This window comes from Bombus affinis, chromosome 7 (assembly GCF_024516045.1).
Source record: "Bombus affinis isolate iyBomAffi1 chromosome 7, iyBomAffi1.2, whole genome shotgun sequence".
Lineage (NCBI taxonomy): Eukaryota > Metazoa > Arthropoda > Insecta > Hymenoptera > Apidae > Bombus > Bombus affinis.
Window position 1 is genome coordinate 2,445,438 of NC_066350.1, and position 24,579 is coordinate 2,470,016.

Sequence of the window (24,579 nt, forward strand, 5' to 3'; positions counted from 1 at the left end):
CCGCTGAGCGTTCGTCGCAAATGCGCCGTAATTTATAGTCGGAACGTGCGAATCGTTTATTCCGCTCGAAATACGATGGCTATTCGACAATAGAAACGGTATATCCGGTGGAAACGAGCGAACTTGTGAAGTCCAGTTGAGGACTTGGATCAAAATGGGTTATCCAGGATCAAAATGGGAAATAGTTATTGCAAAGAAACTTGTGCTTCACAAAATTTGATATAATACTCAAAAATTTTGAAAGATAGAATGTACCTCAGGAGGTAGATGGCCCGATACTTGACGTATAATACTCAGCTCAATTTTCTTCTCGTTACGAATTCGTTTAGTACTACCAGGTTCCACAATCTTTTTATTCCCTAAAAGCCGGATATTTTCAATACAATAGAAACAGTGTACTTTTAAAAAATAATTGCGTTTGATTGGCGGCACAGAGAGCACTCGTAACGCTCTTTCGAGCACCTGCTCCTTATCGATCACAACAAAAATAAACGATCGTAAAAAGTAACGGCAGAAAAGACTGAGATAGGAAAAGAAGAAGAAAGGGGCGAACGAAGAGATGATTTGGACGGCAGTTTAGCGAAGCGTTGCAATACACGGGTAAAACGTAACGGAGATTCGAGAGCGAGTGAATGCCTATCGAGCGTGCACCGTCGGTCGGCGACGGGGTTTCTTCGTTTCAGAATTTTGAAAATGCAACGGGCGAAGGGTGTTCCGCGATACGACGGAGATCCTGGGAATAAATGCCGGGAATCCTAGCCGGCGATGGTTCTCCCGGAGAACCAGTAGAAATCCTAGAATCCCCACGACACACACTAGCTTCCGCACCTGTTTTCCGGTGCATCGAAAAAGAGGCGGGCGTTCTTACGCGCGCCGACGGACAGAGTGAGCTGGCGCGAACCAGAAGAAGAAGAAGAGAGCCGACTAGAAGGTACAGCTCGGTAAAAGAGAAGGAGGTTGAGGTGGCGGTTGCAGAGGAGGAGGAGGCGGATGAGGTGGATGACGAGGAGCAACGGCGCGGCAGCAGTAAGAGGCGAGATGAGAGGTGGAGGAAAAGGAGGATGCCGACGAGGAGGACGAGGAGTATGAGGAGTATGAGAAGAGGAAGAGGTGCTAGAGGCAGAGAAGGAGGACGACGAGGATGAAGAGGAGCAGGAGGAATAGTAGTAGTAGTAGGAGGAGGAGGAGGAGGAGGAGGAGAGATGGCCGGGGTAAAGCGAGCGGGGGTGGTCCAATCAGAGGCGAGTACGGGTGGGGCAGAATACCTCCGCCCTCTCCCTCGCGTTACCTCCTGCAACTCTCCTCATCCCTCTTTCTCCACGAGGTTGGAATCACCGCCACCTCCAACCAGCACCACCACTATCCACCTTCTTCCTCCTACTCTACCTTCACCTCCTCCTACGTAAGCTTGGCCTCTCCTCCTCTCTGAAGCCCCCGCGGCTCCTGACGGCTATCCAAGACAAGTGCCCGCGAGAGATTCTCACGGCATGAGCGAGGATCGTTACGTACGACCGACGGCGAGGATATCCACGGCCGAGGATTTCCACGACGATTTCCGCGCGAGTACGCGTTCCAACCCATCATCCACGATACGCACGCAATGCTGCTGCCCGCCGCTCCTGAGGACACCAACGATTGCGTTAATCTGGATGTGACCGATCACCCGGTGTAATTGAACGACCGTCGCTGCACGTCACTACGAACACGCACCGTCACAATACACAAAAACACTCACAGGGAGAGTGAAACATCGTGCTTCTGCTGATTACGCGTTCGACAGTAAGTAGGCGCAACGTTGTTTTCATCCCCCCTTGCGTTCTTACGATTTATCTCGTTGTGTCTCTTCGTTTTTCCTATTTTTGAAATCACGGGTGTGCACGTTGCTGGTCAATTACTATAGATTACATGGTCAATAGTTCGTCCCGAGAATTATTTACCTTCTGTAAGTGACAAGAATCAGAAAGGCGTGTATAACTTAATCGAAATAGTAGATTGCATATAACGTCGTTGATCTATCGTGTGCCCTATAAACGGAAGCAGAACTGGCTTTCCTCCCGATGAGAAATAAATCTGGGGATGATCGTACGTGGAATCGAGGGAGAAAGGGGAAAATAGTGTCGGGTGTACGGTCGGATAAACACCTGTGCGCGAGATAGAAACGGAGTAATCGGGAAAGGGGACGAGGATGGAAAAAGATAAAGAGACGGCAACAGTGGGGTATGCTCGGATTACTCGACCAAAACGCGGATGATTCGATCCTTTCTGAACCATTTCACTCGATTTGCCTCGGTGAAATATCGCCGGCCGAGTCGCGCTGAACTGCCACCATACGTGTACGCGTGTGCTTCGAACCTCGTTCGTCGACGTTTCCCCGAATTGTGCTGTTTGTCTGAACATAGTCGGACACTCCTACTGCTCCTGCTCGACTGTGCCGATAGGAGCGTGCATTACCGTGCAACTATGAAATTTTCTAATTTTATTTTACCTTTTCCTTTTTTGGTCGTCTTTGTCAAATTTTTATGTCTCTTAAAGTGTGGTTAGATAAATTAAGAAGCGGTTCATGAATTAAGGAAATTCTAAATGTTACGTCTATTGAGAAGCTAACGAAGAGTTGTTGAACGTTAAGATAACTTTATTTTTGCTGTGGCACATTTTCGGTGTTATTGAGCTTGTATCACAGGTTGGGTTTTAGTGGAATCTGTTCGACTCACGAAACATTTTGACGAAGTTAGATAGACGTCACGTAGGAAGACAAAATGGATAGGACGTGGAAGTAGGGCGATGAGATTATCTTGACCAATAAACCGAATGGTTCGGAATGACTGCAATTATTTCGTGGCGCGTGTGGTCGGTGCCGATTGGACGAAACTGTTTCGCGATCAAGGGAGATAAAGAGCTCGAGAATACGCGCGAACCTACGGTGGACCGTCATGTACTGTCGTAAACGCGATAATGATCGCTCGCTTAGAAATACTCATGAGTAGGAAAATATGCGTAAAATAGGAGAACGTTTATCTGGAAATAAATTATTTTACTATTAATTGCCCAAAAATCAACATAATTTCCAGAAATTGAATATAATAAAAAAATAATAAGAATAATATCTGACGTAACAAGGACTCGAATATCACTCAAAGTTAGGTTTTATACCGCGAGGAAAATATCTTTTCTATCACAGAAATATCTTTTAGAGAATCTATCTATCGTTCTTTCAATTTCGATATTTCTACATAGAAATTTCCACGAAGTCGTATGATTTCGCAATTTTCAAGAAAGGCTCGTATTTATATTTTTCTTATTCTTGGATATTTTTATGGACGCGTAATAAACACGATGCATACAGTCCACCGTGAGGTAATGTGTATGATAGCCTAGTAGAAACTCATGCTATAAGGCGTTTTATCGCGGCGACTCTCGCACGTATACATTTATATTTAAGGGGGAGGACGAAAGTTTGCTGACAACATGGCCGACACGTCTCTGAGCTTTTCCACTCGCCACTCTGTGCTTTCATCGTCTGGCAAGGACGACCTTTATTCTATTCTCGGCGGTTCCACGGCGCTGAGAACCGCCCACTTGCAACCTATCCTGTGAAGCAATTTTCGAGGAAAAAAGAGACACGAGAGTGGCCACTCCGGCCATTACGGAGATGCTTGCGAATTCACCTCGATACACGCCCGCTTCCATAAACTTCACCCGCCTCGCTTTTTCTATGCAGAGCGGAAGCGTTATAATATTCTTTCGAGAGTTTCCGTCGATTTGTGAGGAAATGCTTCTCTACTTCGGGCAACTGTCTTTTGCCGTACGATATTGCGTGTTTCTCGTTACGTATACAATTTTTGAGTCCTTATAAAGTTAAGGAAAAAAGATAGTATTAGAAATATTCGAAAAAAGTTTGTTTATATTCGATATTAGATCTCTATTCTTACGATCTGTTAATTATTTTTGTTATTCTTAAAGAATGAATGATATTATCTTAAAGAATGTTCCTGAGGAAGTCGTCATATGTATGTTTCCAATTATTAAAGTACACGCAAGCTAATTTGAATATTAACGAAAATGAAAGTGCTAAAAAGCTATGTGTAACGATACAGTTTTCTCAAAGACACAGAAAAATTGTTCGATCTGCGAACAAAGTATTTATCCAGCTTCTAAAATAACACGCGAGAAATCGGTGGAAAAGCAGTGCACGCGCGGGAAATCAGAAATGCTGTTAGCCAGATGCGAGTTAACAAGTTCGCGATCGACATGGCCGCATCAAGCACGTCAAGCTGTTTAAGCATGCAGTCACGCGAAAGCACGACCGCGAGACACGCAAGCCACGTCGTCGAGGGACTTCCGCACGTCGTCCGTGGATCTGCTGTTCGGTTAATCGTCGAGAACAAACCAACGAGATCGGCAAAGCGGATACAGCCAGTCGCCGTCGATAATAAACGAAACGTGAAACACCCGAGAGAAGTCTGCGTGCAATGACGAATGGTAGAATGGCCGATACAGAAAGAGATGAAGAGAGAAACAGAATGCGAAAGAGAATATGCGAATCGAATCAATGAATCGAAGGAGAAAGTGATAGCGCGTCACGGTTTTGTGAATGAGAGTACGCAGAGGCGGGCGCGTTAATATACTTCGCCACTCATTGATCGTCTCTCGTATTGTGTCCATTGTTGCGCGTCCACATCGTCGTCACAATTAATACAAACCCATTAACAGCATGTGCTGATGCGAGCGCAAGCGAACGTGTAATTGCTGAAACGAACGAATATTGTAGAAAACCGTGGCTTCCGAAGGGTAATAGGTCAATGTGTATTCCGGTTAAATTCTATATGGTGTACAAGGAATAATTTTTGTTTTTTTATCAGTGGTAATTTTTTAAATATAAATTGAAGAGCGGATGTTGGATGTTTTTGGAATCTCTTGGCGAACGGAAACGCTTATAGGAATTACTTTTACTTTCTTTTTCAACGGTGGTTCTTTTTAAGGAAGAAAGCATCCAAACCAAAATCATTCTCGAGAGACGATAATGCCGTCGCACGTTTCTCCGCGCAGAAGTTGCATCGGTCTTACTGCAATCCTCCCCAGTTATTTCCCCAAATCCATTCTCTTCCGCCATGAACAGCGGCGACGAAGATCGGAACACAGGGGCGAAAAAGCGGGAAGAAAGGAGCGGGAGAGGAGAACCGGGCCAGCGGAAACTTTTCCCGTGCAAAGTACCACGCGGACTGGCTCGAGGTTATGAAATTCTGATGGCTCATAAAATGTAAGAAAATTTACAGACTTCGCCCCTCCGCTCTACCTTTCCTTCTCTTCTTCTCTGGTTGGTCTCAGTCGCCGGCCAGTCGTGCTTCGTTTCTCCTTCATTTCTCCTTCGTTTCTCGTTCGTTTCGCGGTGCCGCCGGCTTTGCGAAGTGAACGGAAGAACGGCTGAAGGGCGCAAAAGGGGACGTCGGCGTAAAGTTTAAAACTCCCGGCAATCGATTAGGAAGCTTGGAAGAGAGTACCACGAATTGTACGACTGCTTCGTTGTTTCTGAGTCTTCGTCTCGGACCCCTTTCGAATTCTCGTGAGTCTCATTTTCTTCGATTAAATGTGTCATTTCGTGGTAAGATACCACTATACTCTCAAAAGCACTGTTATTCTATAGACGAAAACGTCGATTTCGTGGATTTTAACTATCCGGACAGGAACCAACTGAACGTCTAGTCACGGGTAATGAATTTCTGTATGTGAACGGAGGTATCAGATACAGCGTGTCTTTCGAGAGGTGGTCTCGTATCGACTTCTGATCCGCCAAGATTTTTCTATCGTTGGTTAAATTGTTGTCATTTGATCGATATTAATGAGCACCAGTCTTCGAATATTGGCAACCATTGGTGGAGTGTCTTGAAATTGGCGATGGGCTCGAAGTTTTAAGTGGAGACTTAAAGTATGATGATTTAAATCTTGCGCTGCGCTTTTCATATGGTTTCATATGGTTACCAAAGGACATTTAGGTTATTGGAAGTTCATTAGAATTCAATTTTTTTATTGCATCTTCGAATTTTTATTGAAGTTCCTACCTTAAGGATTTGACGTTGAAAGCTGGTATTTCTCTAAGGATTCTTTGTGTTCGTTTTATAATCAAAATCTTCTCGTGTCGATTAGGCTCGAGAAGGAGTTAATTAACAGCAGCCAAATGAATAAGTCTTGATCAGTGGAAATTACGCGAGGGACGGCACAAAGTCGATAGTAGAACTATTTTCGTCTATTATCTACACTCTTTGAAGCAGTCTAGACGTTTTGTGAAACTCCAGCAGTAGACGAGACGATCGTCCGGACTATTAGGTGCCTGGGGGAGACAACAATTTTAATCATCCCTCCTGTCGATCAGAATCAAGCGATTCTCAGTAAGAGTTGATTAGCGATGTAGCGAAACAATTTTATTTTGTTAGCCAAAACGTGTAACACAAAACGATTCAAACATTTTAGGAATATATAATAAAGGAAAATTAGTGTAGAAAACAGAATTTTCACTTTAACAAAATTATTTTGCCAGTTATGCGCGGGGTGTTTCCTAAAATTATATAAAAAGATATTTGCAAGAATAATAAGAACTAAGTAATTAGGAGTGAAAGTTTTCCGAAAGGAAATATTCAATTTATAAACATAGATACTCAAACGCAGTCTTCTTTCTGAAACGTCTTAATTAAGACACAATTTTATGAGCATGCAAAAATGCACGTCAAATTTTTTTATTACTTTATCTTTTCAAAAATTTGTTATCAAAATCATACTTGATCTAAGACAAGCTATCGTGCAAATTTTACACGACAAACAATTGTTATTATTGCGACAAACAATAATTGTTTATTGTTTAACAAATAATAACAGTTCTCTCGTAGTTTTGGTCACATAACGACTCGAGCGAATTGTAGCCGGGGAAAATTTCCTGGCTGGATGTAGCGAAGAATCTTTAGGCAGCGATGCTCGCCCGACACTCGCCAATCTCGCGCGTATAATTATGTATAAAGGCGACGACGACGATGACGACGACGATGGGGCTGAAGTTAGCGAGGCTGATGGCGGTGATGGTGGTGGCCCGCCGCTCAAAATACGTCTAAATATTAATGAGCTGTCCCTGCCTACGGCATACCACCTTCGTTTGGGCATTCATGCTTTCCTCAGACGGTGGCTACGTGTAGGTGGGCGACGAACGGGTCGAAAAGTGTTGTGTTGGTGTAAAATTAACGCGAAGGAGGGTTGGTTGTTCGTTGTTCCCGTATGTGTCAGACGCGAAATACCTGTGAAACGAAGTTTGAAGAGTGTCGAACGATAATTATGGCTTTTGTGCGAGTTAATCGTCAGTTTTCATAATAGTAAACTATAGTGGTTCAAATGGAAAAAGTTCAAAATAGGGCATATTTCATTAACTAAACCAAATGCGGAAATTGTAGATGTTTTTAAATGGGTTTCCAATTTAAAAATGATAAAAATAGCGGTGATCGATAGTTAAATGGAAATCAGTTTCTAGTTCTTGGGGCAGTAAGCAATGTTGCAGTGTAACCAAGTAGCGCTGCTTGATAGACAGAAGTAAATATCAATATCGTGTTTACCATTATAAATATCAATACAAGAAATAAATTTCAACAATGAATATTACGATTAATGTTAGATGCGAAGCACAATTTAAATGATATTTAGCTCTCAATAACGTGTAGTTATATAGGACAATTCTTGTAGACAATTGTCTATTTCATACTTAATACATCTGCCGTTAAGTAGAATTAGTCGGTAAATGGCCTGACACAGACATCTAATGCAACTGATGTCGTCTTTCATTATACTTTTTCAGTAATTATATCAACATGAATTTAACATTATTCTACTTCTACTTTTCTTTAAAATAATTTTATCACGTTTAATCAACACTTGTCTAATTCGTTCTTACCTTCTTCGTTCTTTCGTGCCGTCTCTTTCTTTCTTCCGCTCTTAACTATCTTCACTGTTGAATGGCAATGACGAAGAGGAGACTTTCGCAGCTGGGAAAGGGTGAAAATAGGAGATACGAAGGGGTCGACAGGAAGGAGTTACCTGATAGTTAGTACAAAGACTGTCATGTAAGATGCGCCGTCAAGTAGCAGTCACTTCGTCCCTGTACCCCCATCTTACCCTCCCACCCTTCATTTTATTCTCCTCTATTTTCCCGGTACTCCTTCTGTTCTGTTCTTCCTGGCTGGCAGATCCTTCGGGACGGCTAATTGTGAGCGACAGTCGCAACGGATAACGGAAGGAGGGATCAACGTCACTTTCGAGAACTTCTCAAAAGCTCAGCCGTCGGTGCGCACCATTATCAAAGAATTCGCCGATAAGGTTGTCGACAAATATGTCGATTAATCTGTGAAATTGTTGTTTATTCGACAAAGAAAATCAAATCCCATTTTGATACGATAAAATATGTTTTGAGATTTGTTTCACATATATATTAACACATAACATACATATATATTAGATTGTCCGAAAAGTGCCTTTCTTTTACAGACACGTCTTTTACAACGATGCATCTTTATACAAACATGAAACCCAATCTGTCGAACGTTGTGATCTTTATTTTGATAGAACAAAATGGATCATACGTAATTCAACAAAATAATATAATTTCCTTATAAAACGAAAGAAACTTTTCTGACGATCTAATATGTATAATTAAAAAACTGAAAAGACGATAGGAAATTATTTCGCATTTGAGCTACATGCACTTTCTCGCGAATCTAGTATGAAATTTTTATTCCGTGGAAGTAGTTCCACTGGCGGTAATATCGTCTTTAGATTCACATAGGCACAGTGAAGTGTCAGATACATCCTATTTTTTCTTCTATAGGAGAAAAATAGTCTGATTGCTAGCCGGCCAACTTGCTACATTAAACATCGTAGAAACATTATAGTTTGTATAGCAATAGCAGACGTTCCTCCTCTAGAGAACCGAGTAATCTATTCACCCTGTCTCTCGCGGAAGATCGACAGGCATTCCGGTTCTAGAGCGGACAAGAGTGAAACTAGAGACTCTTACCTTTATCTTTGAGAACGTCTTTCGAAAATCGTGCATTTGCTTTACGAAGTGGAACGCGACCAACCTTTCTAGTTTACCTTTCGTCCCGAGAATGTTCGGCGACTATATTTACCATCTCTCGTAGGTACTTAATTTTGCTTTCGGAATTAATTCCGTTAAGATGGGTGGGATGGAAACGGTGTAGGTGTTACGTAAAGGTAAGAGTTGCCGTGTCGCTGCGACGTTGGTATTGGTGACACATTGAAATACCAGCGATATGTCGGAGAGGCGAGGCTCGTGGAAACTTCCGTCGAGTATTTTCCCCTGGACTGTCTCTCACAATTAGAATACTCTGGAGAGGAAGAGGGAGGGAATGAATCGGCTTCGTAGTCGTAGAAACGGAGTAACAGCGCAGATAGGTGCCTATTAGTGGGGGAGAAACGTCGTCGATTTTCCGAAAATAGAGATGGAGAACGCGAGAGCGGGACAGACCGATGATTTATTGTACCTTGGGAATGCGCCTTGAGCGGTGCTGCGAATCTAGTCGATGCCAGTCAGAAATACTGTTCGCTCGAGCCTAGACTAGTTTTTTATAGCTGAATATGTGGGATAACGGAAACAGTAGTAGAGGAATTGGAACAGGTTGATGAGCCGTTGATTAAAAAGAGGATTTAGTTTACTAGTCCATGAGATATTTTTCACTGTTGCTCCTTAAATTGTAAAATCACCTTAAACCAACTTTGTAATCTTCATGTTTTTGCATATACAGCAAATTACTTTATACATCAAGATTGTTAAAGGGATGTTATTAAAATTATTAATATAGGACTTATAATTCACTAGAACAAACAACATTTCATTTCATATTCCGAAATTTTTGGGTGATCGGAGTAACTCCGTCATCGCGTAGTAGCCGTCGAGAGGGAAATGCAACGGAGCCACGATGGAATCGCGTGACGTGCAATTCGACGGTTCGGACGGACGGCTCTAGGAATAGTCGGTTATCAGCCCACCGAGTGGTGAGCCCTGGCCTGGGTGTGTGTCTTTAGAAAAGCATTAGTGTCCGGAATTAATTGATCGCGGAAGGGAAGTGGATATCTACGCGAGCTTACATATTCCTCTTTGCCTCGTTCCTCTCTCTACCTTTCTCTTTCTATTCACCTGGTAGTCTCTGTTTCTCTTGCTCGTCGGTTGGTTGGTCTGAGGGTGCAGGGTAATATCGGTACTAGGCTGTACCAGTCGATGAGCCACTCGCCGCCCTCCCCTCTTCATGGCTCTTCTTGCATTGCCTCCTACACACGACTACGTTCGGGGCAACGATATAATCCGATGGCTCGTTCCTTGTGACTTTTATCCGCGTTTTTAATACCGGAGTACCTCTCGACAGCACGTATCAACCTCGTTTTTTTACCGACCACGCCGCTTTTTGGTCGCGTTCGTTTGATTCGTTCGAGGGTCCGGCGTTTTATCCATGAATGACACGGCGCGACGCGACGCGGAGATAAATTTCTTCCTCGTTCAGATGGACAACGTTTTCGGTGGCTCGCATGAAATTTGACCATCGAGCTCGACCAGCTGATTAATGTGTACCGTTTGGCTGGCCGACCATTCGACCATGCTTTTTCTTCCTCCAGTGTCGCTCGCCGTTGCGGTGAAATTTGTCACAGGTGTGCAAAACGTTGGAAAGTATTGAGCATAGCTTTTTGGAACCGTGTACTGGTCTATGATAAAGAAGCGCAGCTTCTGGCATAATTAATAATTAGGAGATAGTACCTGCACTATTCTTGCGCTCGTTACTCTTTTATTCTATAGATTAATCTTTATCAATTGTACGTTTGTTTACGATTAAAGATATTATTATATCTCTTAACTCCAGCCATCCTGTTTGACGTGTTTTTATTGCAATATACTTACTCTTGTATTTTCTTAGGTCCTTCGCATGATTGTACAAATTTTTATAAAGTGTAGTTACTGACTTTTATTACGATAATTAGCACAATATATAGGTGGCTTTCCGCATTGTCATTTTTCTTTCTCATCCGTGTCATCGTTGAGGATTCTCGTCGCTAGAGGCAAAGAGATGCACAACGGATAGAAACGTTTGTTTGAGGAGGCCGAGGGCCGACGGTTATTAAGCTCAGGCCACAGACCACATCAGAGGCAAGCAGAGAGACCCCTTGGCGTATTCACCTAACCTACAGTCCTTTCTCTGTCTCTCTTTATTCTTCTTCTTCTTCTTCTTCTCTCTTCTTGGTTCGTCCGCGTATCTATCATAATTTACGATGCCTCACGAACCTTCTAGTCTCTAACGATCAATCCTTCACGGATTTCATTCAACCGTCGACCAAACCAGAAGTTTTGATACGAAATGCATATTTCATTGTCCACGGTTGTTCCCTCGAAATGCATTTTTCGAATATGCGTCGGGTTCCAGTACAGTTACGCACAGTATACCAGGATTAAGAGGTCACACGAGAAACTTGGCTGAGAGTAGTCTAGTTTTCATTGACTCAAATATTTTGTTTTTCGATCGAGGTATCGTAGAATGGAGATAGATGATGATAAAAGAATTGTAAAAAATTAATTATTTGAAGCGGTACTTTGGTTAATGTGATTTTATTTTTTTGAGTAAATCATATTATAGTGCTGAAGAAACACGATGTAAACACAGCGTTTTATATCGACTACTTTGTTCAACGAGAGAAATCAAAGGTCATTTAAGAATTCGCAGTTAAATGGATATAGAATAATTATATGCATCGCTATATGTTCCTTAACAGTGACGCGCATTGTTGCATACGTAATCATAACTTTAATCATTCAGTGACTGAAGAAACGCAGTCACCTGACAATCATCAAATATACATACTTTATATTGCGTTACTTATACCTATCTATAAACTGACTCATTACGAAAACAAACGACTTACGAATAACAATTTAATTTAATCCTCGCTAATTTCATTTTATTTGTTAATAATTATTATACCAACACCAAGCTCAAATATACATTTCACCGGAGACGCCAATAACCGTTCCCTTCACAAACCACCTACCTTCACAAAAATTATTCGGCTACCAAATAACGTTTGCCGATTTTGACAATTCCCCTCAAATCGACCAGGAATCGATCCTTTGAAATTCAGAGCGAATTCTTCGCGAGGTGGCTAGCTCGGCGATACCCATTACCGCGTGCCCGGCGAAACACGCCTATCCAGGCCACTTAGACGCAATCACGAAAGCAATTGGAATCGGTAAATATCTGATTCGACTGGTGCAAAGGGAAGCTCGCCCCGGGAGGGCTGGAACGAACGGAGAGGAGGCGCCGGGCGTAAGCGGTTAGCCGGATCGAGTAGTAGTCGACTTGATATCCGTCAGATATGTCCTTGAAGCATGCGAGCCGTGCAATATCGTTTGATAAAGGACGCCGTTACTCGCACAGCCAGCTCGCACGCTTCTGCGTTAAACGCTCCCACGCGCTCCGTGTAACGGATATACACTGTGGCTCAACCCTCTCGCTGCTATTCCGCGTTTCATCTCTTTCAGCTGATCCCTGTTGCACTCGCGTTGGCGTGCAACCGCTCGATTTCGCTCCGTGTCCCTGTTCCCTCTCCAACTCCGCGGAAATCTGCCTTTAGGCGCGTTGCGGGAGCACTGAGATCCGACGTGATAAGTGGTTAAACGGCAGTAAGTAAATGTTGTAATGCGCGCTACGAACGGAACGCCGCTTCAAAGGTTGATGCACCACGCTGTGAGACGATTATGTGTATCGCGCGACCGCGACCGCCACCGCGGTGTTATGAGATTAGGATGAGGGCTAGAATTATAATACGTTTGTTTGAGGGCGAAATGAGTAATAACCGGGTAGTTATTCAAGGTACCGAGGGTTTTTGGACGGTTTTGTGGCGTATGGTTGTTGGGTTATGTCGGTGTGCGGTCAGTTTATGAGGTTGAATTTTTTGCTTGTTTTATCAAATCGTGTCATGAATAATATTGCTTTTGAATGCGCCTTTGCATTTTCTAATGAATTTCTAATGAGAGAGCAATTATATAGTATCTATTATATTATATCATGTGGAACCCACTTTAGAAGTGGGCGGGAAAGTGGGCATGAAAAAAGTTCATACAGACATATGTTCTATCCGACCTTGTTTCAAATTTGTAGCCATTTTTGTGTTTCAACAATCCGCGACTGCTTAACTTCATTGAAATGGATGCCCTTGGTTTGTATTATTCGATTATACCTGGAATATTTGAAATATTGCAAAATTCTTTCATACGATTGCAAGCTTGCATACAGACCGAGGGTCCGAGTACCTTCTATGAAGGTAAACAGTTGCGGATTGTTGAAACACAAAAACGGCTATAACTCTGAAATCAGATCGGACAGGACATATGTTCATATAAACTTTTTTCATTGTTCTTGTGATATTTCCTATCCACTTCTGAAGTGGGCTCCACATGTTACAATACAACCTGTATATAGTACCCTGCATCTGAGGTCGCATTTTTCTAATGATCTGTAAGCTTTTTTATATCTTTTTTGTAAAAATCAATTGATTAAAGAAATATTACATATGTTCTTGGAAAGCTTCGCTGATTTAAGATATTTTCCATTAAATGAACATCGAGATACGATAGATCTTGTAAAAATATAGTCATGTATTTGTATACATTTAAATTCTGTGGTGCATTCAGTTCAGGTCTGTGTCAACAGCTTACATTGAAAACTGCTCATATTTTGAAGTTCAACAAAAGAGCCGCGCCGTTGAAAATTCTAAACATTGGGCGTGCCCGTCGTCGTTGTTTCGAAGAACGCAGTCTTCGTGAATGAGTCGTGAAAATCGGTCGGTGTTCGCGTGTCGTAACGTTCATCGAATTATAACACGAGTTTCAGTACCTTAAAATTTTATTACGTCAGTAGCATCACAAATACTTCTAATTTGATATTTATTGTGTTTATACATATACATTATAATATTACGTGTAGTTCCTTTCTAAATATATTCCTGAAGGAAATAATTTAATTAGACAAGAATTTAGCGTGCGTAACATTCTTATATTATTTTCTTAGATTATGATTTCTTAGATTTCTTAGATTATGAAACATGGAAGAAATTCACTACATATCTAAATAAATTTGAAATACCTAATAGCATTACTAATTATAAATTTGAACTATTAAAAGCTAAGAACGGTACCAATTCCTACTTGCATTTCTATCCACGTACACCAATTTCGGGACGAGCACGATATTGTTAACAAGTCGCTTCCCTTTAAATTATGCCCGTCGGCTAATAACAGGGAGACACATGACATTCGTGCATGGCAATAATTAATTTTCGCAATTATGCCCGCCTTCGTACCTTCCTGCCTCGCATCACCTCACTCGATGTACTTCCTTTACCCCCTTAACCCTTCTTCTAACACATCCATCCTATCCCTCAACGAATATATCCTTAAAAATCAACCTTGCTCGTTACCATGACTATCACTAACCCCTCACGAAACGATCTTCTGCTTCCAGGTAAATACCACGACGTCTCTATAGAGCAGTATTTAACTCATTAATCGTTCGAGCCTACCCTTTTTTCCTGGCTGGTAAGTCACCAAACACATCTGTTCATTTTAGCCTACTCGAGGTTGACAATATACACAATACATTTGGTATATTCTATTAAGTCTTGGCACATTTATTGTTAGTACATTTAAAATAGGAATAAATAAAAGTTGTAATTCGGAAATGAAGTTGATATTTATTAACGGCGTGCAGTATAAGGAAAATTAATCTACACTGGCAGTTTTAAAGGTCTTCTTGTAAACCTATTTGAACACACACTATATTCTAAGTTAGGAAGTATTCAATAACTTATAGAGGGAATTCTATGATACTAGCGAAAAGAATATATAAAAATTGAAACTTACATTAATTTAAAAATAAAGTTAAAAACACAAAGAATTATCCTCAGACCAAAAAGAAACATGATTATTATCCTATAGCTAAACTCAAACCTCGAATGGGTTAACTTATCAAATAGTTCATCGTGGAATCTGTTCTTCCTGCCCCGTCCACAACGATGCGACGGCCACATTTCGACCAGCTGGTTCATCAAACAGAACAATGTACCGTTATTCGGTCGACGAAGAAATTGATAATTTCCATTCGAAACGCAAACTTTTAAAAGAGCGTGTAACTCTCGCTGGTCGAAAGCTTTGGTCTCGGTTGGAAAGGCCGGGTTTCCGCGGGGATGTGCGGCGGGAGTAAATTAGTAATTAGAAATCTGATACTGGCAAGGTAAGTCGGTGTTGTTTCGGCATTGCGTGGCTGTGCGCGTCGCGTGGACTTTTGCGACAGGCACGGCCTCGCGTGACCCAACGCCCCCGCTAGGGTGGCCCAGGGGTCGCTTCGAGCAAGGAGCAAGTAAGCAAGCAACCAAAGAGGGACGGGGAGACCGTCCTGGAAAACGTAAAGGATGACAATTATGCCCTACAGGTAATTGCTAGGTTGCAGCTAAACGGAGCAGGCGGCCTGGCCTCTGTCCCCTTTCTCACCCCTTCTCGATAAACCGCGCGAGCGCGCCTTAGAACGCGAGCTTTCATCAGAAAATCATGGCTTTTAAAAAGCGTCACGCTTCCCGCAGCCTACTAATTTATCGTGGTTTTCTCCTTTCACTATGGCCACACGATCTTGGAGAATTGTACCGGATTCCGCTATTCGCTAAGATCGCTGCTTTACTCAGGCTATCCTTTAATTTTGATCACTTATTGTTTTTTAAATCTTTCTGTGGTTTCGTGTTTCTTTTATATAATCATATATTTTTAGATTTTTTACGGTAAGAATATAAAACTGTTCGTAAATAATTTGAACTCTTTATAAAAAATTTACTTTTATTTTTAATATGTACTGTTTGTGTCGTATGTATAATGGTGTAAAATTAACGGAGAGAATCTTTCAAATATTACATTAATTTTTAATTAATGTAATGTGTTTTTCTAAATCTGGTGTAGCTATGTACCTTTAACAATTAGTGAAAAATCATATTATTAAAGGTAAATTATTAGAATTGTGTTATACTATCTGCAAATAGCCATCGTTGTTCTTCTTGAACCTATATAGTCGATTAAGCCGTTAGCTATAGATATCCGCCTTATAATCTAATTTAAATACTCTAACTGACTCATCCTCCTGAAACGCCATAGAATTCTATTCTACCGTAGACTAGCATGACGTGTTCGACATGTTATCTCTTACTCGTACGCTTTGTGTTAGTATTTCATTGATCGAACGTAATATAATAGTACAAACCCGTTGCATTAACAAAATTCACCTACATTATTCCACACAATACTCCTATCTCGTACATTGTTTCACATCAAAGCTTGCGATTGTCAATCTATATTATTGTCCAAAATCATTTATTATTTATAACGTCAAATTTTTCTAATATTCCCTAGCATCGTTCATTCATGAATCAAGCATGCAGTGGTTATAAAAAGTATTTCTACATATCGTGTTCATTTTGCAATGAAATACCCTTTTATCAAGTTCTTAATTTCATTGTCATAGTATCAAATTTTTGTAATCGTATGGAAATATTACTAACTGATACGAAGTAATATATTAATGTATATGATTAATTAATATATGAATTTTATAATAGATACAATAATGTGCAAATACTTCTCATGGCCACTATGACGCAAATTTAACCAAAGTTTGATTACCTCGATTAAAACAAATTCCAACAATTTCTAAACTATTTCACGCTTTTACGTCTTAATGTTGAATCATCTTGTATCAATATTGAACCAATTCTATTCTGAGTATTCTCAAGAACTACTCCACACTATTATATCGATTAGAAAAAAATCGAATAAAAAATCGAATGCAAGTGCAATGCTGAACAACGAACCTCCGAAAACGCTGAATTCATTTACAGCAGAGAAGGGGGTGGGCCAAAGAGGAGAATGAGGGCCGACCCTTTGGCGACAATCGTCCACAAAATTAGCCGCAAATGTGTGTTATTTCGCCCGGCAAGCTGACGTGCGGTGACGTATATAGCTGGCATCTATTATGAAAGCAGTCCCGTAAAAGCTGCCGCCGTCTGACGCTTGTTCCGCACGCGCGTTTTCCCACGTGCTCGTAAGCCACGTAGTCCGGCAGCTGGCTGCAAGCGATGGCCATAAGCGGACAACATAAGACGCGTTTAGAACCGCTTAGAAAGGTGTAAGAGAGAAAGATGAGGGTAAAAGGGAAAGAGGAGGTCGTCGAGGGTAGAAAGGAGAATACGCGCCGCTATACCGCTATCATTTTTGTCACGTTATTGGCGTTGCACTGCGAGAGGCCACGTGGCCTGTGGCAGAACGCGGGCATAAGTCGGCGTCGCTTGTGCCCCAACAACACGCCGCATATCAATCGGACACTTCGCGATCAGTATGCCCCAAGCCTTGGCACGCTTTATTTGTTTTGACGTACGTGTCGGTTCGTTGCTTCCGTGAATCGAAACGAGGGTAGTGAATACTTGGAAAACGCGCGTGATCGTTAACATAACTTTTTTATCGAGCGCAAGTTTTCGGAGTTTTCTTCGTGGCTGGCGAGCTTTGCCCTTTGATAGCGATAAAACTTGCATTTCGATGTGCTTTGAACGTTTCGAAAAGAGTCATAGTGACTGCAGGCGATAGTGACTCGGTTTTCGCCTTGTTCTTGTTGTATGGAGAATTTTGACAAGTGAAGATATGTAAGTATACGAAATATTTATTTTCTCCTTTTTTTTTGAGGAGAACGTAGAATTTACTTATAGCAAACTTTTTAAAAATAAAGAATTATTAATAATGATTATTAATGGTTTACGAAGTATTCAATTTTTGCAAGCACATTCGATCCCTATAGATTATCATTCATCCTCTACCATTTTTATTTTCTGAGTATTAATGACGGTGGTTGTATCGATAGTAGCAGTTTTTCAATCTTCACGTTTCGATAGTACGAATAAAATAGAAACTTAGAAATTATTGTCACACTTTCCCTGCTTGAAACAATTCTGGTGGTAACTCGTGCCTGTAGGTTTCCAAAGCATAATTTCACGGGGTGCTTAGATGCACATCGAACTGTTTCTTTGGTAGTTTCGTGCACGCGTCGCCGAACGTTGCACGAGAGGTGAACTGAAAAGTGTGGCAAAAGAAGGAAAAAAAAAAAATGGTCGAACGGTTGGTGTAATGTCGTGTCATTCGAGTGGCGGTCGCATGCCAGCCAGAGAATTAGCGTCGAGTGGCTATAGTTACCAGTAGAACACGTATAGAGGCTGACGTTCGCATGACGGATGTCGATTCAATAGCTCGATTTCACCGGCTTCGCCGTTCCGATGCTCCTCCGACATCGAGGAGAAATTTTACACCGATCGATCGCGATTAACCCTCAACTTCGGTAGTTTAGAATCATAATCTGTTCTAGTCCACGATGCGTCGGTTTCTAATACAATTTTACGGTACTCGAAACAATTTACGTTTGCCTTATTATTTATGTAATATTGTACCGAATTATATTTTTGACTTAACTAACTAATTCTAACTTGAAATTAGAAAAGTGATTAGAATGAGTAATTAAAAACTTAGTTACAAATGTTAAAAATTCCCCTTTGTTAAGGAGGATCCAGCGGATAAATAACTATTCTTCTTCTCCTGTAATTTTTAGCTATGAATTTATATGCTTTCTTTATCATTGTTTGTAGAATTATATCTCTTTAACATTTCAATCGTTACTTAAGAAGCTATTAAATTGTTAAGATGTTAATCGAGTAATATATTTTCATATTCGTATGGAGAAATACGTGTATTTGAATATAAATATTTTAGATTGCAAGAAAATGAGGATTTCCACGCGTAAAATGAAAAATTTGCAGGGTCACTATAAATTCATTCGTCATATAAATTGAACGAAGGTATAATTGGATCGAACTTGTAGATCAATATCAAATCGGTCAGTTTGAGTGAATTATCGATAAGACAGACCAGTGGTTCGTCCCTTCTGCGTTTCCTTTAGCTTGGGCATCGACGTACTTTGTACCTATTATTCGATCTTCGCTGTACATGTCGTTGCTTTAAAATTTCCCCTTGCTTTTACCCCGACGATGTTCGTTTATGTTTAAAGAAGGGACAGATAGCTATGTTTATCGTAGAAAAAAAGAAACAAGCGGAATTGCGCTAGGGGAAATTGCATGTTCAGAAAAGTATGAAACGCGAGAGGGAAATTAAAAAATGTCCGATTGAAATCATAAATAGTTTCCTGTTCTTCAAATATTGTATAGTATTTAATATTGTATGGTATTTTTGTATCTATTTAATCATTCTCTTAACCAAAGTTTCAAAACAACTTTTGAAACAACTTTCAACTTTCTTTGCTGCCAAATTACTACATTTTTCTCCATCCCGGCTGCAAATTAAATATACCAATGATGTTTAAAATTATAAATCTATAAATACAATATTTTTCTTGATGTCCCATCTCACTTAATTGTAACATGTTATCACATTTCAAGTATTAATTGCAATCACGCACTCCCAAAAGTTTCTGTACACAACATTGCGTTCCGTAAAATCAATAAATTCAAATTTAAAAGGACTAATAAAAGAAGTTCGCGTTCAATGATTCGTTGAGCGTCCACGCGAATCTCGATCGCGGTAATAATTCATCGTTGGCGTCCTCAACGTCGGGCAGCAATATTACCGGATAAAATAAGCCATTAAGTCAGCGACGCAGCCGCGGAGTCTCTCTTCTCGGGCGTTATACGAAGACGTTCATGAAGACGACGTCCTCCTCCGCGACCGATCGTGGAAGACGAAGAGCTGCCAGGGGAGGAATCGAGGGTCGAAGCCAGGATTACCCATCCAACCGAAAGGAGATTCCACTAAGCTTTCAGATTTTACCCTCTTAGCCGACCAAGGATTATAAAACGCAAATACGTCCCTTGATTAGTGAGGATAAAGTAAACATCGGCTTGCCGTCGCGGTTGTTGCTTGCGCGAAATACGTTGTCGTTCGTGAGAATGACTCCATTCTACCGAGCAATGTCGCCGTTTATCTGTTGGGAATGAGAGGAGAATGAATTCTCTTCTAAGAGCATTTTTTTTATTCGAACTGTAATGCATCTGCAAACAACAAAGTCTTGTGGTACTGTAAAAATTTTGTAAAATTTAAGTTTTAGTTCGGATTGAGTAGATTATTTCTGCTTTCAATTTTTATCGTCCTAAAAAATAAAATTCATCAAAATGTCAGGAGTTTTAGTCTTTGATGGAAATAAATTAAGTAAAAGTATTTGAGCAAATCTTAGAAAATTATCAAGTTGTCACGCATCATAACCTAAATTTTCAAGGAGTACTTGAATCTTCATCTTATATCCGAAGTTCGGAGTGTTTTGTCTGTCGCAAGTGACGAAACAAAAAATTTATACTAGAGAAGACCGCGACGTAAGTCCGAAATTCGATATAATTTCGAGGATAATTTCGAGATAGCCACTTTACGGGGATAAACTGTGGGAAGATAGAAGTTTAGAGCGTAGGGAAGCCTCAAGCATCCTACGGAAGTCTGGTTCTAATTAAGCGTCTCTTACCCCTGCCGCGGTTCCTTCACTCATCATCTTTCATCTTGCTTCAGCATCCCTCTCCGTCAACGTTCACCCGGCTCCTCAGAATCCTCGCGAAGGTCTGAGGTGATGGTAACCATCCATCCTCCGCGTGTTATCATATTCGTGATTGTTATGTCTTCGCTCACGATATCTCGTCACTGACGTTTTCTCTCGGTTTCGCCCGAGTCGTTGCACGCTTCGATAATTTCTATCGTCTCTCTTTTCCTCGTCGTTGTTGCCTGTCTATGTTTTCTCCGATCTGCCATTTCAGCCACGCTCTCGTTCTATCTTCCGGCGTTTCTACCTTATTTTCGTTTACGTACATACGCCGTTCTGTCTTGTTTCTTCATGGTTGCCTGGAAATACGAGAGAGCACGAGCTTCTAATTAAATTCCACTCTTTCCTATCGTGTCTTTTTTTTGTAGGTTTCCTCAACCGAACCTTAATTGCGTCGGAATCGGGATGGTTGCTGCCCTCGGCAGAGCTACTCGCTACCGATTCTCTCGGTTCTTCCTCCTTGCGCCTCCTTCAACCTGCTTTCTTAATTGGCGCATAATTATGTAAACAATTCCAACGTCGGGCCGAGGGTTGGGCCGTCGAGCCACCCCCTCGTCTTCGGTTTAACCGCGGCTCTATACTTAGCGGTGTCATCAGCTGTGACAAATCGCGAAACTATTCCGCGACGACGAACCTCGCGAGTTAAAAGAGGACACGTGATGTTGGGAAGAAATTAGCGAGCTCAGTAATTAGCATGTATTTGTATAACTGCACTGCCGGATCCTCCGAGTTTCATTCTTCGGTCGTTTTAATCGTCAACCGCGTTACCGTAAAAAGTCGTTCGAGAGATAACAAGCCCTGTATTTGGGACGGTATAATTGCAAGGAAGTTCTTGCGATATATACTGGTTACGTAGGAGTGCTTGTTTCACGTGCATTTTTCTTTCTCATCTGTGCGAATGATACATGTTTGGATAATTGCGATAAAAATTAGGTCACGATAAATGATACAGTAAGAAAGTTATTTTGTGTAGATAATTTTTTAGAGTTTATAAAGGGTAAATGTATTGACAATGTCCAAATAAAAAATTTTGTTCTGTGCATTTCTTACATCGATATCATCTTACAAAGTACCACCATGAATATTCTAATCATCTTTATCTTTCAAGTTAATCTGTTGGAGCTTGCATCAATTATACATCGATTCGTTCTAGTTACAACGTTCTCAATACTCGTCGCAATCTACCAAAGCCGCAACCATTTCGTACATAAAGTATAACATTTGAAATATTGTCGCAAAAGTTGAATCGGCTATCTGAGACTATCGCGATTAAAAAACTAGTCGATTAACAAAGAGTCGCGGCAACGACTTATTTACAACAGTTTAGGACAAAAAGCCAACCAGTGCGATGAAAAGTGTTGGATATTCAGGGGTGATGAAGGGGTGGTATAGGCGGGGAACGAAGGTGAACCGTGCTTGCGGCAACATTATTTAAAATTCTAGCTGTAATTACTTTGCTGGGCGGCGCTCCGCTTGATTTATAGTCATCGCGCGATGCAGCTGCGTGGGTGTAAGTAATTAAAAATGTACCATCGCGTGGTATGCTAGCCTTCTTTCTCCTTCCATTCGTACCTCTTCTCGGGGGAAAGACGGTTTAAAACAGGGTCTCGGTTGTGTGCGAACTAGGGGTTGCTTCTTTCCCCAAACCCTAGGTACCATCTCGTATTTCGGCGAAAACGATTGCTCGATGGAGATTCCAGCGATGCGCGCAAATGTTCCTCGAGTTTCGTAAGCGGTTCGGTATCCGTGCCTATATTCTATGCTTTCTCTTTGAATGTCAGTTTCTGGCACGATTTGTTTTTTCATTAGCTACTTAATCGATTAGTTGATTTGCCGCTGGAATGTTAAAGTGATTACTAGTTAGAAAACTTTAGCGACTACAGTGCAACATTATTTATATTTGAAGACAAACTTCTTAATATATTCAATGTTCGCTATAAATATTTTTGTTTCCTGAATAAAAATAGGATAAAGGGATTGGATATTTTAGGATTTTGCTCAAATTCTTGCTAAAATTTCCACTCTATAAGTCATTAGTCTAATTTAAGGGAAAAGAACTCAATGCTACATACATCTGAATTACTCTGTTTTTGTCGACACACATGCTTCTCCAGCATTCTTAGCATAGTCGACAGCGATTAACTGTCCGAGCAGCGAGACAGCGATCAATTCGGTTCATGGGCAACGTCGACTCTAGCGGTTAGTTGGCACAGTCTCCAGGTTAATTGGCCATTCATGGTTAATTTGGTCTGGCGCGAACCCGTAAGGCGATGGAAACGACCCTTCGACCCTCCGGAGACAGACTCGTCGATTTCGTATTCGTCCCGTGACAAGAGGGGCCGAAATACTCGCCCCGATACCGATTTCTGCTTGTCTACTCGCTGGACACGATTCACGAATAATCTGCACGAGGAACGGAAAGACTAGGATCGTTTTGTCCTTGGTGGGCCAGCGTTTCTCTCTCCCTTTCGTGGAAACGTTTGCTCGATACTCGCGGCGCGTATTAATTAGCCCGTCGTTAACGAGTGCGCGGCTAAACGGTTCGTGACCATGGATCGTCTGACCTGCGAATCGTAACAGTTGTTACGCCGATAGTGGCTGCGAATGAAGCGACGGGATAGCGTGTACATTGGCGAAAAACGCGATTTGGTGGAGAAACGAGGGTCGAAAAGAGTTTCGGGGCTGAAAGTTCTTCGCCTGCTTTTCGTAACTCGCGATGTTACACTCTGGTAATAATGATTATTTGGTTGACTTTCTAATTAATCATTGAAATTTTTTACCCATGTTACCTTCTGAGTATCAATTGGAATAATAGCGCCGAAGTTTCAGGTTTCATTAAATTTATTTATGGATATATAGCGATTTAAAATAAAATTGTGATTTTAAAAAAAGAATATTCATTCAAATCGTTCTGTATTTCTCGCACTTATCTCTACTTCACCTCAACGATCTCATCAATATTACAACCTAATCCCTAAAATCATCTGACCCCTTTTCAATAATGATCCAGCTAGTACGTCGCCACGGGCAGAAACTCGGACCTGAATTCATAATAATGACCGGCGATTCACGTGAAGGACATAGAATGCAAGAACACCTAAGGGAGATTACTAATGTGATCTAACTGCAAGCACAGGCTTACCGTTAAAGTATCGTTTCGGGTTTGATCCCAAGAAGATGCAGCAATTCTCAGTGCTCGCTGTATCTTCTCCAGTAGAGGAACGTTAAAGACGAAGGAAGAGAAGAGTTTTACCAGACGATGGAATACTTGGTTTGGACATGTTAGTTATAAGCAATTCTAGATGCGTCAGTTCGCGAATGAAGTTCGTCCGTCGTGTCGCTTGCTTATCTACTTTCGTACGTGTTTGGGTTAAACACAGTACCGCAACAGGCTTGTCCTGAAAGTTATTACTTGAAAGTTATTATATCGAATCCGCGATTTCACGATTCCGTGGACGCCATGTTCTATCCCTATACTTCTTCTTCCCGTAACCAGTCGAAACTTGATTACTTTGCATAATAACCACCTCTCCTCCGCGTACACAAATTTAGAGAGTATCGACTGTGTTTACGTGACGTCGGATAGATTCGAACTTGGTAGACTCGATCGAATCGAGTAGATTTCTGATTCGATTAAGGAAATCGATGAACTGCAAGTGACACGTGTGGCTTATGAGATAGTTACCGTTGCTTTAAGCATTCTCTTTGTTTCGTATTAATCTCGTGCAATTTTAATGTTCTTTATGATCGTATGACAGCTCGAAAGCTTCTGTGGCTTACTCATGACCCAAATCAATATTTATGTAGAGACGAGTCCAGTTCCAGTGCAGCAATGACAATGAGTTCAGCGAAATTACCTTACACGTTTCTTTCAAAGGAA

The 24,579-nt window shown here is 41.2% G+C and overlaps 1 protein-coding gene across 14 annotated transcripts in view; it reads left to right on the forward strand.

The window, feature by feature from the left end:
- LOC126918331 (mucin-5AC-like) overlaps positions 1-24,579 on the forward strand; it is a 304,827-nt gene that overhangs the window by 112,161 nt on the left and 168,087 nt on the right. For 3 of the 14 annotated variants that reach the window (XM_050726097.1, XM_050726095.1, XM_050726096.1), the window contains exon 2: positions 14,550-14,623. The exons of 9 other annotated variants lie outside the window; for them this stretch is intronic. The gene's annotated coding sequence lies outside the window, so the exon portion shown is untranslated. Of the gene's footprint in view, positions 1-1,424; positions 1,780-14,549; positions 14,624-24,579 lie in introns of those variants that run through there. 2 more of the 14 variants (XM_050726094.1, XM_050726099.1) reach the window with 2 other exon arrangements.